The 11050-nt window shown below is 34.0% G+C and overlaps 1 long non-coding RNA gene across 2 annotated transcripts; it reads right to left on the bottom strand.

The window, feature by feature from the left end:
* Nucleotides 1-42: 42 nt before the first annotated feature.
* Nucleotides 43-5352, bottom strand: LOC127157232 (uncharacterized). 2 transcript variants are annotated; one of them, XR_007825868.1, is made up of 4 exons: nucleotides 5262-5352; nucleotides 3209-3303; nucleotides 1155-1249; nucleotides 43-453 (listed from the first exon to the last, which is right to left on the bottom strand). It is a non-coding gene; the product is annotated as an uncharacterized LOC127157232 (long non-coding RNA). The 2 variants fall into 2 exon arrangements; XR_007825869.1 differs by lacking the exon at nucleotides 3209-3303.
* Nucleotides 5353-11050: the final 5698 nt, after the last annotated feature.

Consider the following 11050-nt stretch of genomic DNA (forward strand, 5'->3'; position numbering starts at 1 on the left):
CAGTATAAAATAGTCCAACTTTAAGAATGAAAACCAACCTGTTTGTTCCTCAGTATCTTCATGTTTGACTCTGAATGTTTCTTCAGTCTTAATGACTTTACTCTCCTCTTTAATAAACAACATCCTTGTTTGCTCCTCAGTATCTTCATGTTTGACTCTGAATGTTTCAATCCCCATGTCTTCACTCTCCTCTTTAATAAACGCCATTGTTGTTTGTTCCTCAGTATCTTCATGTTTGACTCTGAATGTTTCTTCAGTCTTCATGTCTTCACTCTCCTCTTTAATAAACGCCATTGTTGTTTGTTCCTCAGTATCTTCATGTTTGACTCTGAATGTTTCTTCAATCTTCATGTCTTCACTCTCCTCTTTAATAAATGCCATCTTTATATTAATGTTTTACGTGGATCTCAGTTGCTTCACCAGGAGTTTTTCTGTATGTTTGAACACTTTGTCCTGTTTAAGATGAGAAATCATTAAATAATTAATTCATTAACAGAAAGGAAAATAAATGCAATTGCTTAGTGTCTCAGTTAGCTCGCTAGTTCAGCAGTAAGTGCACTGGCAAGGGAGTCAGAGTGAGATTTTACTGCCTTAAATGATTGGTCAAAACACTGAAACTTTAACAATAAATAATATTAACAGAAAATAAAAGAACGAAAGTTAAGACAATTACCACTTAGTGTTAATATTAGATATTTAATGGTTATATTGCGTTTAATAGATACATTTAGAAATAGAAAATTGCTATTGTTTGTAAAAGTTCATTACGCTGGTTTGTTTGTTCTCGTTGCATTTACAGTGTTTTGAGCAGCAGGTCTCTCAGTGTGCGCTGATTCGAACGATTCAAAACAGTGAATCATTTGTGAAGCAATTGATTCAGTTGACTTGGAGTCAATAGATCCGTTTCTCCATCACTGAATGAATCCGTGTTTACTATAATCTGATTTACTATATACGGAGCGAAATGAGACGCATCTTTTCTGTCACTCGTGTGGATGCGCATTACTCAAACAATAACGTGAATTATTGTCAGATAAACTATTACAATGTTACATTCAATAATAAATTAACTTTGCAAAGCTTGTGAAAAAATATAAAGGAAACTGACCATGTTGTATTAATTTAAACCCTTTAAATGATTAAAACCCACAAACCTTTCTTCAGCTGAAACAAATGCAGGAGCGCGGCGCAGCTCTATGACGTCACCACACCAGATCAAATTAAAAGTCCTGTTCACACGCTGCTGCGTCTACAATTTTTAAAAAAGTGCACAGGTATGTTAAATACAAATAAAGCATGTCAGAGAGCTTTATAGTTAATGAAATACATATAATACATAGTGTTTAATTGTATGCTGAAAATCATGTGTGGAGATTTAAATTGGAGTGGAGAAAACATTCTAAAAATACTTCTTTTCCCTAAAATATAGTTACTCTTAATTGCTCGAAATTGTATACTAACGTATCACAAAATAACCAAGGTATTTCAATAAAAAAACTTTATTGTTATTAAACTTTTTTGTGGGAATCACAGTGATTAAAATGAAATTAGCTAACAGAAACCACTGTAGTACGAGAGAAGATTCCAACTAAAATTTTGGAGGGTTACAGCTGTCAGAAATTAGTAGCAAGTGTAGAGACTCTTGCTTTAAATGACTGCAGCACATCTGCGGCCGCAGGACTTTTATAATAAAATATAAAAAATAATGAAAGAATTTTCGAACAAACAAATAATGTTTGAACTTTATATTTGTTAGGCTAGTAGGTTTTGCTGTGGTATCGAAATTGGAATCAAGAATTGTACAGTTTAATTGGTATGTAAAATTTTGGTGTCATATAAGCTTATTACAATAAAAGATAACAGAGTCAGTAACAATGATAACAACACTATTATATATATATATATATATATATATATATAATTTTTTTATTTTTTTATTCATTTATTTTGTGGCAGGGCCAGTGAAAATTGACTGGGCAAGTAAAAATTTGAACCACTGGCCTGACTGGGCCAGTAGAAAAAAATCCTTAGTGTTGAGCCCTGGTTCTTACTTTTATGTGTAATTGTTTCAAAGCTTTAAGGGAGGATAGATGCTACATTGCTGGCTTTGCCATTGCTGTCAACCTAGTTCATGGAGGACCCTCCCCTGATTTTCTGTCCCCAATGCTGTTCACCCGTCTGATGAATGACTTGGAATCTGCGAATCCTACCTTAGATGATATTGCAGATATAGATTTGTATGAGAAAATCAAAAAGGTAATTTTTATTTCTCCTTTACAAGACAACAAGTGAAAAGTACTGTACAACAGAATAAAAATTCTATCATAATATATCCAACCCTTTATCCTATCTCAGATTGGTCAGTCTGTTAATCTGAACACAAAATGTAGATTATAGAATTTTTCTGAGGTGGAATGTAATGGAAAGACATGGCAGCCAACATTTTCAGGGTCCCACAGTCACTTTTATTGAGCATAATGTCCATCCACATAAATGGATTTCTTTCTCACAAAGATGCAGCATAAAGTCATAATATAGTATGTATTAATATTATGCTCTCTTAATTTGATTACTGGACCTCGAATGTTTTGGTTGACATCTACTTTCATTCCATTTCAACATAGGAAAGCTTCTTCTAAACCTTCATTTTGTGTTCAGATGAGCATAGAAACTTTAACAATAAATAATATTAACAGAAAATAAAAGAACGAAAGTTAAGACAATTACCACTTAGTGTTAATATTAGATATTTAATGGTTATATTGCGTTTAATAGATACATTTAGAAATAGAAAATTGCTATTGTTTGTAAAAGTTCATTACGCTGGTTTGTTTGTTCTCGTTGCATTTACAGTGTTTTGAGCAGCAGGTCTCTCAGTGTGCGCTGATTCGAACGATTCAAAACAGTGAATCATTTGTGAAGCAATTGATTCAGTTGACTTGGAGTCAATAGATCCGTTTCTCCATCACTGAATGAATCCGTGTTTACTATGATCTGATTTACTATATACGGAGCGAAATGAGACGCATCTTTTCTGTCACTCGTGTGGATGCGCATTACTCAAACAATAACGTGAATTATTGTCAGATAAACTATTACAATGTTACATTCAATAATAAATTAACTTTGCAAAGCTTGTGAAAAAATATAAAGGAAACTGACCATGTTGTATTAATTTAAACCCTTTAAATGATTAAAACCCACAAACCTTTCTTCAGCTGAAACAAATGCAGGAGCGCGGCGCAGCTCTATGACGTCACCACACCAGATCAAATTAAAAGTCCTGTTCACACGCTGCTGCGTCTACAATTTTTAAAAAAGTGCACAGGTATGTTAAATACAAATAAAGCATGTCAGAGAGCTTTATAGTTAATGAAATACATATAATACATAGTGTTTAATTGTATGCTGAAAATCATGTGTGGAGATTTAAATTGGAGTGGAGAAAACATTCTAAAAATACTTCTTTTCCCTGAAATATTGTTACTCTTAATTGCTCGAAATTGTATACTAACGTATCACAAAATAACCAAGGTATTTCAATAAAAAAACTTTATTGTTATTAAACTTCTTTGTGGGAATCACAGTGATTAAAATGAAATTAGCTAACAGAAACCACTGTAGTACGAGAGAAGATTCCAACTAAAATTTTGGAGGGTTACAGCTGTCAGAAATTAGTAGCAAGTGTAGAGACTCTTGCTTTAAATGACTGCAGCACATCTGCGGCCGCAGGACTTTTATAATAAAATATAAAAAATAATGAAAGAATTTTCGAACAAACAAATAATGTTTGAACTTTATATTTGTTAGGCTAGTAGGTTTTGCTGTGGTATCGAAATTGGAATCAAGAATTGTACAGTTTAATTGGTATGTAAAATTTTGGTGTCATATAAGCTTATTACAATAAAAGATAACAGAGTCAGTAACAATGATAACAACACTATTATATATATATATATATATATATATATATAATTTTTTTATTTTTTTATTCATTTATTTTGTGGCAGGGCCAGTGAAAATTGACTGGGCAAGTAAAAATTTGAACCACTGGCCTGACTGGGCCAGTAGAAAAAATCCTTAGTGTTGAGCCCTGGTTCTTACTTTTATGTGTAATTGTTTCAAAGCTTTAAGGGAGGATAGATGCTACATTGCTGGCTTTGCCATTGCTGTCAACCTAGTTCATGGAGGACCCTCCCCTGATTTTCTGTCCCCAATGCTGTTCACCCGTCTGATGAATGACTTGGAATCTGCGAATCCTACCTTAGATGATATTGCAGATATAGATTTGTATGAGAAAATCAAAAAGGTAATTTTTATTTCTCCTTTACAAGACAACAAGTGAAAAGTACTGTACAACAGAATAAAAATTCTATCATAATATATCCAACCCTTTATCCTATCTCAGATTGGTCAGTCTGTTAATCTGAACACAAAATGTAGATTATAGAATTTTTCTGAGGTGGAATGTAATGGAAAGACATGGCAGCCAACATTTTCAGGGTCCCACAGTCACTTTTATTGAGCATAATGTCCATCCACATAAATGGATTTCTTTCTCACAAAGATGCAGCATAAAGTCATAATATAGTATGTATTAATATTATGCTCTCTTAATTTGATTACTGGACCTCGAATGTTTTGGTTGACATCTACTTTCATTCCATTTCAACATAGGAAAGCTTCTTCTAAACCTTCATTTTGTGTTCAGATGAGCATAGAAACTTTAACAATAAATAATATTAACAGAAAATAAAAGAACGAAAGTTAAGACAATTACCACTTAGTGTTAATATTAGATATTTAATGGTTATATTGCGTTTAATAGATACATTTAGAAATAGAAAATTGCTATTGTTTGTAAAAGTTCATTACGCTGGTTTGTTTGTTCTCGTTGCATTTACAGTGTTTTGAGCAGCAGGTCTCTCAGTGTGCGCTGATTCGAACGATTCAAAACAGTGAATCATTTGTGAAGCAATTGATTCAGTTGACTTGGAGTCAATAGATCCGTTTCTCCATCACTGAATGAATCCGTGTTTACTATGATCTGATTTACTATATACGGAGCGAAATGAGACGCATCTTTTCTGTCACTCGTGTGGATGCGCATTACTCAAACAATAACGTGAATTATTGTCAGATAAACTATTACAATGTTACATTCAATAATAAATTAACTTTGCAAAGCTTGTGAAAAAATATAAAGGAAACTGACCATGTTGTATTAATTTAAACCCTTTAAATGATTAAAACCCACAAACCTTTCTTCAGCTGAAACAAATGCAGGAGCGCGGCGCAGCTCTATGACGTCACCACACCAGATCAAATTAAAAGTCCTGTTCACACGCTGCTGCGTCTACAATTTTTAAAAAAGTGCACAGGTATGTTAAATACAAATAAAGCATGTCAGAGAGCTTTATAGTTAATGAAATACATATAATACATAGTGTTTAATTGTATGCTGAAAATCATGTGTGGAGATTTAAATTGGAGTGGAGAAAACATTCTAAAAATACTTCTTTTCCCTGAAATATTGTTACTCTTAATTGCTCGAAATTGTATACTAACGTATCACAAAATAACCAAGGTATTTCAATAAAAAAACTTTATTGTTATTAAACTTCTTTGTGGGAATCACAGTGATTAAAATGAAATTAGCTAACAGAAACCACTGTAGTACGAGAGAAGATTCCAACTAAAATTTTGGAGGGTTACAGCTGTCAGAAATTAGTAGCAAGTGTAGAGACTCTTGCTTTAAATGACTGCAGCACATCTGCGGCCGCAGGACAATATTTATAATAAAATATAAAAAATAATGAAATAATGTTTGAACTTTATATTTGTTAGGCTAGTAGGTTTTGCTGTGGTATCGAAATTGGAATCAAGAATTGTACAGTTTAATTGGTATGTAAAATTTTGGTGTCATATAAGCTTATTACAATAAAAGATAACAGAGTCAGTAACAATGATAACAACACTATTATATATATATATATATATATAATTTTTTTATTTTTTTATTCATTTATTTTGTGGCAGGGCCAGTGAAAATTGACTGGGCAAGTAAAAATTTGAACCACTGGCCTGACTGGGCCAGTAGAAAAAATCCTTAGTGTTGAGCCCTGGTTCTTACTTTTATGTGTAATTGTTTCAAAGCTTTAAGGGAGGATAGATGCTACATTGCTGGCTTTGCCATTGCTGTCAACCTAGTTCATGGAGGACCCTCCCCTGATTTTCTGTTCCCAATGCTGTTCACCCGTCTGATGAATGACTTGGAATCTGCGAATCCTACCTTAGATGATATTGCAGATATAGATTTGTATGAGAAAATCAAAAAGGTAATTTTTATTTCTTCTTTACAAGACAACAAGTGAAAAGTACTGTACAACAGAATAAAAATTCTATCATAATATATCCAACCCTTTATCCTATCTCAGATTGGTCAGTCTGTTAATCTGAACACAAAATGTAGATTATAGAATTTTTCTGAGGTGGAATGTAATGGAAAGACATGGCAGCCAACATTTTCAGGGTCCCACAGTCACTTTTATTGAGCATAATGTCCATCCACATAAATGGATTTCTTTCTCACAAAGATGCAGCATAAAGTCATAATATAGTATGTATTAATATTATGCTCTCTTAATTTGATTACTGGACCTCGAATGTTTTGGTTGACATCTACTTTCATTCCATTTCAACATAGGAAAGCTTCTTCTAAACCTTCATTTTGTGTTCAGATGAGCATAGAAAGTCATCTGAAAATGACACATCTGAAATGAAAAGAGGCTGAGTAAATGATCATTTAGCTAAATAATGTGGCAAAATTATCAGTGATTAATTTGAGTAATCAACTTATCCTTTAAGTCCTACTATATGAATATTGTAAAAATATTGTAAACATGGCTTGACCATATTTGTTAAATGTAAGATTTATGAACTTGTGAAAATATTTAATATTTCACGTATGATTTCTGTCTTTTTAAATATGGCTACTTTCAGTTTTATTGCTATAACAGTTGCTAAAATGGTACTGTGATACATTATTGAGAGAGAAGTTGCAGTTTTTAACTATTCACAGAGACAATGTGGGCAAAACATTTCAGGGGATTTTGGTGCCAGTGTCTGCAATGAGATATTTTATGTTGGTTACTGTATTGCATACTGTATTGCAAGATATTTCATCTCTCAGTGTATCATTGTTTGTGTTAGATTTCAGAATGGATGCAATACAGAAACATCCAGGGACTTTTCAACCTCTACTTTGCCATCATTTCCACTGACAGCAAGGACTGTGGAAGATCTCTTCAGCATTTGATTGTCCCCACAAGGCAGCAACAAAAGAGTGGCTGAGGAGACTGTGGTCCCATTTTGGAGGGATTATTTGGAAGATGCTGAAGGTAAGTGATGATTTATATACATCATGGAAAAGCATTTTCATCAAGAAACCAAGCATTTTTTGTATAGGTGTACACCAAATACATTTTGAGGTTTTCTGAAATCAACACTTGATAAAAATGACGTAAGGATCTGCTTGCATTGCATATGATTTTTGTGGTTTTTATTCCTTCCGACAGGTTCCGACAAACTTAGGAAGACTTTGGCCTTTGCTGCAGGCGCTGATGCTATTCAACCAATAGGCTTCTCCCCTCGACCCTCAATTGAATTTCTGCATCAAGACGCACCATCCACAGCTAAGCTTTTGCCCATTGCCAACTCCTGTATAATTGCACTTCTTCTACCAAGCACTCAAGAGAGCGTGGAGTTTGATTTGGGCAATACTTAAGGGTTTGGACGTGAGTAGTTTTATAGTTTTGAGGGTTATTTATTGTATATCTATATAAATTTAAAAAGAATTATTCAGTTTTTGGGCCTTATGTCTAAATGTTTACAACTTAAAGGTGAAGTCCACTTCCAGAACAAATATTTACAGATAATTTACTGACCCCCTTGTCATCCAAGATGTTCAAAGGTCAATACAGTTAGGGTATGTCGAAAAACTCCCATCTCATTTTCTTTCCCGACTCCAAAATTGTCCTACATCGCTGCAGAAGTACCAACCCAGTATTTACAAAGTAAACATGCAAAGAACATAATTTGCCCTTTACAAAAAAAATTTAAAACAGCGATGTAGGATGATTTCAACTTTGAGGAAGAAAATGAGACAGGACTTTTTTTGACATACCCTAACTGTATTGACCCGGTCATACATGTAGTTATCAAATCAGCCAATTGTGTAAATAAAACCATGTGTAATACCATGCTAATACAGGCCTGGAGCTACTGCTGATGTTCACATTAACCATCAAATTGGCAAAAATGTCATCTGAGGCAGGGCTGAACGCTAGCTTTTTTTAAATTTTATATTTGTTATTAAAAATAACAGCAAAGATATACATTACAAATACACATATATACAAATAAAACCAACAGTAGTATTTTCCCCTCTACTATCAAATGTATACCAGCTACTGTTTAGTTATTCACATAATAATGGACTTTTGAGAATAAAACCTGCTCCAGAGCAGAGAAGCAAGAACAGAGAAAAAAATAAAGCAGACATACAACTACAACTGACTTACAGCCACACAGCCATAGATGGAAATCAATATCTCGCCAGAGGATGATTAAAACAACTCCAAAAACAGCATTACCTTATTCACTTCTTACAAACTAGTTTGGCTTTATTTCTTTCATATGGTACAGTATATGCACAAAGGTTGCTGAAGCCTGTTACCATTATGATGATTAGAGTTCCCTTTAGTTGGGCACTTAGCCATTGTCCTTGGTTGAATTAACTCAGTTATTTCAGTAAATGTTGAAAGTGCATGCCATCACTATTTTCAACAATATTTCATGGTCCTGACTGCACTGACAGACCTTTTACTATGTGGCCTTTTTTAAATAATTGACTGACAGCTGGATTTGGACATACACTGTCTGTGACTTCTCAAATAAGAACAAAAGTCTTTAAAAAGAGCAACTTTCAGTTTTGAACTTTTATTTTCAAGTTGTTATTAACTTTCCGCCTACGTTCTGCATGACCTTTTGACATGATTCAATAGTATGACATGAATGTGTATCTGAGAACCTGTGCTACACAAGCTTTTGTGCTTAAAGTATACAAATTTTTATTTTTCAATAAAAAATGAAGAATCCTTTCGCTAGATAAGACCCTTCTTCCTCGGCTGGAATAGAGCCCTTTGAAGCTGCTTTTAAACTAAATTTTGGAAGTTCAAAATCAGGGCCACAACTGAAGTCCATTATATGAAGAAAAATCCTGAAATGTTTTCCTCAAAAAACATAATTTCTTTACGACTGAAGACAGAAAGACATGAACATCTTGGATGACAAGGGGGTGAGCAAATTATTTGTAAATTGTTGTTTTGGAAGTGGACTTCTCCTTTAAAATGTTTCACCAATTTACCAGTGACATTGATTAATAATGTAATTATAACTAAAGCAATTAAAATTTTCAGTTCTACATTCAGTCGAGGGAGCAAAAGAACTTACAAAGTTATCATACAATTCATTATATCATATGTTTTAACCTCATTTTGTTTTTCCTTTGCATCATTAATGTGTTTGTCCCCAAAACACTGCTTGCATACAAACAGCTGGCCTACTGATACTAAATCTTGCAAGGCCATCCTGGTGAACCAGCATCACCAGGTCCATTTTGCTTGAGAACAGAATGAATATGCTGGTCCACCAGCTAGACCAACACTAAAACAGCATAAATCAGCCTGGACCAGCTTGGAATTTCCATGCTGGTTTACACTGGATTTTTTTTAGCAGGGTGTATATTCTGCTAGACTAACTTATTAGTAAATCACTTTGGATTAAAGCATCCTCCTAAATGATTAAATGTAAATTAATTAAAAACACAAATGTAGGTTGACAATAGAACAGATACACATCAGTACTGGCTGCGTCCGAAACTGCCTTCTTCTCTAATATATAGTAGGGGAAAAGCAGTAGGCGAGCAAGTATGTCCGAATCCTTAGTATTCATAAAAGAGTAGGTGAAAATTACATAGTGGTGTACTAATTCTCACGAGATTCAGACGTACGTCTACTTAAAGTGCGTCCAAATATGCCTAATTATATAGCACGGAAAAACAGAGTATGTGAACAAAGAAGTACGTTCGAAACCTAAAAGTGTAGGCGAGTAATCCCAGGTTGTCCAGCTGCTTCAGACCAGATTCTGGAGTGTTCATCAATGGATACTTTTCAATCCCAAGAGTCCATGGGAGATCAATCCGTCATCACTGAACGTGATTGAGAACCATGACGAGGGTGTTTACAAGTGTGAGTATTACGAACCAAAACACAGTTCCTTGTGTTAAAATCATATTTGTTGACCTACTGTTGATTTGCTTAGAGTGTAAAGACGTTAAACAGTATTGTATATTTGTGATTTTGCTTTGAAAAGATGATTTATTATGTATATCGAACAGTACAGCTCCAGTAAGTCTGGTAAGGGGGACCCCCCAAGAGCTTTGACACAATTCGAACACTGACTTAACTCAAACTTGAAACTCTTTTTATAAACCACTCATGATTTTAGTGCTGTTACTAAAACTTTGAGATGTGTGTGTTTAATAGAGGTATGTTTGCTCCCACCAATCATTGCGCAAGTTAAAGTTCTGATTCTATCAAAATTGTTGATAGTTTTTTTGCTTTTATTATGAATATGTATGGCTTTGGGATAACCAACAATTAGCAGATTTTTTTGCGTCTGTTAAGTACTTTTATTGTCTTTAGTGTTGACTTTTGCTGCACAAAACCACAGAGAAAATAGTATATATTTCTGGAAAACAGGATCTCAACTAAATAAAAATCACAAGAGGAATCTAACTCCCTATCTCTATCAAAAAGGCTACAGGTCTGACTTGATTCTTGATTTGACTTGTAATGATGTGAAGCTGTGGATCTTCAGCACCATGGACAGCAGCTGATCCAGAGCTCAGAGCAGCAGTGGATGTGACGACTACCAAAGCAACAACAGACATCCAGACATTTCAGTCATGACTTTATTGTTGGTTTAC

This window comes from Labeo rohita, unplaced genomic scaffold (assembly GCF_022985175.1).
Source record: "Labeo rohita strain BAU-BD-2019 unplaced genomic scaffold, IGBB_LRoh.1.0 scaffold_1017, whole genome shotgun sequence".
Classification (NCBI taxonomy): Eukaryota; Metazoa; Chordata; class Actinopteri; order Cypriniformes; family Cyprinidae; genus Labeo; species Labeo rohita.